This window comes from Bufo bufo, chromosome 11, assembly GCF_905171765.1.
Source record: "Bufo bufo chromosome 11, aBufBuf1.1, whole genome shotgun sequence".
NCBI classification, from domain to species: Eukaryota; Metazoa; Chordata; class Amphibia; order Anura; family Bufonidae; genus Bufo; species Bufo bufo.
The window spans coordinates 33,224,173-33,228,954 of record NC_053399.1 but is presented as its reverse complement, the minus strand read 5'-3'; the positions used below and the strand labels follow the sequence as shown (position 1 = coordinate 33,228,954).

Sequence of the window (4,782 nt, the reverse complement as noted above, 5' to 3'; positions counted from 1 at the left end):
CATCTCAGGATTGAGCCATTTTCCTGCTGACTAAAGCTTTACTTGTAGCTCATTAACAGTTGTCAGAACAGGAAATCTCTTCTACATTCTATTCCTCCAGATATCCCCATCTCCATCATAGAGCACTGTATGCAATGTCTTAAATCTCATGTGTCTTCTCCTTACAGCCTTTAACCAGATAAACAACATCAAAAAGTATCTGAAGACCTTTGAAAAAGAGGTCAAGAAAATTGAAAAACGATGTAAGTTCCTGAAATCTCAAGAATTTCCCCAATTTCTTTTGAGTCATAAATAGTAAATGTAAGTTTTCCCCCAATTTTTTTTCCACCAGTTTGGGTAGAACAGTTTGACAAAAAGATGACTGAATTTGTGAAAGGCGTGAAAGATCGTGTCGCAAGTAAGTGACTAAAGATCCTCATAAAGAGCCAGTAGACATATTCTATATATATCACAACATCATCCATCCTTAACCATATTTGATTCCTTCCATTAGGTCATCCACCGGTGGAATGCAGATCTCCATGTGGTGAGTAATGTTATTAGATGGGACAATTTGATGAGTGGCCGCCATTACATACATGGTGGGGTCATCATTTACCTCAGACATTAGACCCATCTCTCTTTTTCTCTCCCTAGGGCTTCAAAAAGCTGCCCGTACCTTTTCATGCAGCCGATGTGCTGAGGAGGACTGCAAGATACCTGTGACCTGTCCCCGTAAGATCATTTCTACCATTAGTTTGTGAACCTCTTGCTCTTACAGTAAAGAACTATTTCTGATAACTTCTGTCTTTCATTCAGCACTGCAGAAGACAACGTTCTCCTCATCGCCTTATTTATTGTATTCTCTTCTGTTTTTCAGTGACGCAGACTAAATCCAAGGCAGTGGAGGAAAAAGAAGCTGAATTCCAACGAGCTCTGGCAGAAAAACTGCCTGCCCAGGAGGAAGAGGAGGTCCTCATGAACCATGCATGCTATGCCATCTACGGTGCTGTCGGCTGTCTTATTGTAGCCGTATTGGTCGGGATCCTTTGGTATGAGTGCCTGAGCTACGACTGGGTGAAAAAAATAATAAGATCAAGAACCAGCTTCCCACCAGAACGCTACCTGCCATAGAAAAAATCAGCCATCTGGAGTCAACAACAACAGACTCCCAAGGGGTATCACCAACTACCCCTCATCTGCAGCCAACCATCTCTGCAGAAAAAAAAATTATCCCTTACCCCCCCCAAAAAAAAAAAAATATATTCCTTACCCCAAACCTTTCCTATCCCATACCTTACCCAAAACTATACCTTACCTAAAAAAAAAAAAAATATATACTTTCCCTTACCCAAAACCTATCCCTTAACCCACCCCACCTGAAAAAAAACAAAAAAACAATCCTGCAGAGGCACAGTGAGAACCCCTCAAGCCTGGAGCAGACCTTTATCACTTGTCAATAGGTTACACCCTGAAAGGACCAAGAACGTGTCCAGGAGGCAGAGGAGGAGGCCACCAACCCATCTATTTTAAGCTGCAGCAAGACCAACACTGCAGAGGCACAGTGGGAACCCCTCAACCCTGGATGTGATTTTCATCACTGGTCAATGTGGTGCACCCTGAAAAGACATTGAGACATTCAGGATAAAGAGGATCACCATCAAATCACCTCTAGCTTGTGCTATAAGATCTTGCTGGATTGTTACCAAAAAAATAATAAAAAAATAAATAAAAAAATCTTCAGTAACAGTTTTATTAGCTAAAAGGTACAAATCTTCTACAGCATGGGTCCTCAAACTTTTTAAACAGGGGGCCAGTTCAGTGTCCCTCAGACTGTTGGAGGGCCGGACTATAGTTTAAAAAAAAACTACCGCCACTGCTGCCCAATTAGTGCCTGCCACCGCTGCCCAATTAGTGCCTGCCACCGCTGCCCAATTAGTGCCTGCCACCGCTGCCCAATTAGTGCCTGCCACGGCTGCCCAATTAGCGCCTGCCACCATGGCCCAATTAGTGCCTGCCACCATGGCCCAATTAGTGCCTGCAACCGCTGCCCAATTAGTGCCTGCCACTGCTGCCCAATTAGTGCATGCCACGGCTGCCCAATTAGCGCCTGCCATCATGGCCCAATTAGCGCCTGCCACCGCTGCCCAATTAGTGCCTGCCACTGCTGCCCAATAAGTGCCTGCCACCATGGCCCAATTAGTGCTGCCACCGCTACCCAATTAGTGCCTGCCGCCGTGGCCTAAACAGTGCCCACCACCGCTGCCCGATTAGTGCCCATGGGATGTGGGGGTCATCTGGGGTGTCAGGATCTGTCTCACCTCAGCCTTGATTGAACGACCTCTTCTTCCAAGGCTAAGCTGCCTTCTTCCAAACTGCCTCTGCTCTTCTTGCTCACAAGTCGCTGCGCTGTGATGTCTGCTGTCACGTCTCCCTCTTTCTCTCCCACGAGCCAGCGCCCAACGTTCACTGCCCACAAGTTACCGCGCAAATCGCGTCCAGCAGGCCACTCCCACATGCCCCTTCTCGCTCTTCCACTTCCACCAATGATAGGCTGGCTGCCGGACTGTACGTCTGTTAAGTTGGGGGGGGGGGAAAGTAACGGACAGGCAGTGGATAAATGTCCTCGGCGGGCCACATGTGGCCCGCGGGCCGTAGTTTGAGGACCCCTGATCTACAGAGTGTGAGTGGGGGGGGGGGCGTAAGGAGGAAAGAAACAGAAGGTTTGTAAAGGGGGATCAGAGGTGGTGAAAAATGGGGCGTGGATAGAGAAGGACATCAGGGTGGAGTAAAACATATTAGGACCACAAATTTCATGGCCATTGAGCAGCACAGCTAAACTGAAAATTCTAACAGAGAAAGGTCTCAAAAAAGGTTGGACTCCAAACTTTGCATTCACAAGACCCACTCTAATGGAAGAAGCAGCACCCCAATATCTGTAAGCAAAACTAGTGACAAGTGCTTCATAAATATGGTGCTCATTCTAACCACTCTATTTCTCATTATCTTCACACTAGACAACTGGCAGAAAATTCTTTGATAAATCTGTTTCCCTTCTATTACAATGCTGGCTGCCTGCAGCCACCACCAGGGGGAGCTCGGTGCATAGGAATTTATACAGTTACCATTCACTGGAACCTGAAATATTCTCTTTGCATTGAGCTCCCCCTAGTGGCAGCTGCATTAGAATCCAGTGCTTTTACATCTTGAGGAGAAAGGAGTTTAGTTCTGGGACCCCCTCCTCCAGACCCCGTTGCAGTTGCTTGGTTTGGTCTTTCTCTATTGGAGGTATGATACTTACACAGGCAGATAATCTGCAGTACAGCATGTCAAAGGGAATTTAAAAAACAAAATGTTAGCTTTAAAATGTGCTGTGTAGAGATGAGTGAATCAAAGTTGACAAAGTGGAATTCGATCTGAATTACATGAAAAATTAGATTCGCATCAAATCCGAATTTCCTCACACTTTGGGGTAACGATTCAAATTTTTTCCTAATACGGCTGCTGCACGTGTAATGACGTGGAGCAAGGAACTCTGGAAAGGCCGGATCCCCTATAATGCCATGCATGCAGGCAATCAGCAACCAGCCAGCCCAGTGATGTCACAGCCCTATAAATAGTCTCAGCCATCTTGGATTCTGCCATTTTCCAGTGTACTTAGTGCAGGGAGAGACATCAGCAGGCGCTAGGGACAGTGCTAGGAGAGACTATATTGTGCTAAAAAAACTATTTACAAGTTCAGGGAAAGATTATTCAAGGTGTAGGGAAAGGATAGGGAGAAATAATTCCACAGCATTTATGTAGAACGGGGTTCAGTAAGAGAGGTTACAGCCTGGGTAATGGGAACAATCCTATTACACCTTGCTGCACTGACTGCGGATCCAAGTTGCCATTATACAGCTCTGTAATTCCAGCAAACCGTTCTTGTTATTGGGGTGTAAGTGCTGTTTGATACAGCCATTAACCACTTCAGCCCCCAGTGCTTAAACACCCTGAAAGACCAGGCCACTTTTTACACTTCTGACCTACACTACTTTCACCGTTTATTGCTCGGTCATGCAACTTACCACCCAAATGAATTTTACCTCCTTTTCTTCTCACTAATAGAGCTTTCATTTGGTGGTATTTCATTGCTGCTGACATTTTTACTTTTTTTGTTATTAATCGAAATTTAACGATTTTTTTGCAAAAAAATGACATTTTTCACTTTCAGTTGTAAAATTTTGCAAAAAAAAACGACATCCATATAGAAATTTTGCTCTAAATTTATAGTTCTACATGTCTTTGATAAAAAAAAAATGTTTGGGTAAAAAAAAAATGGTTTGGGTAAAAGTTATAGCGTTTACAAACTATGGTACAAAAAAATGTGAATTTCCGCTTTTTGAAGCAGCTCTGACTTTCTGAGCACCTGTCATGTTTCCTGAGGTTCTACAATGCCCAGACAGTACAAACACCCCACAAATGACCCCATTTCGGAAAGTACACACCCTAAGGTATTCGCTGATGGGCATAGTGAGTTCATAGAACTTTTTATTTTTTGTCACAAGTTAGCGGAAAATGATGATTTTTTTTTTTTTTTTTTTTTTTCTTACAAAGTCTCATATTCCACTAACTTGTGACAAAAAATAAAACTTCTATGAACTCACTATGCCCATCACGAAATACCTTGGGGTCTCTTCTTTCCAAAATGGGGTCACTTGTGGGGTAGTTATACTGCCCTGGCATTCTAGGGGCCCAAATGTGTGGTAAGGAGTTTGAAATCAAATTCTGAAAAAAATGACCTGTCAAATCCGAAAGGTGCTC

General features: G+C 44.1%; 1 long non-coding RNA gene across 1 annotated transcript; it reads left to right on the top strand.

The window, feature by feature from the left end:
• The first annotated feature begins 283 nt into the window (after positions 1-283).
• LOC120982108 lies at positions 284-686 on the top strand. Its single transcript, XR_005774846.1, has 3 exons — positions 284-397; positions 494-526; positions 637-686. It is a non-coding gene; the product is annotated as an uncharacterized LOC120982108 (long non-coding RNA).
• The last annotated feature ends 4,096 nt before the right edge of the window (positions 687-4,782 follow it).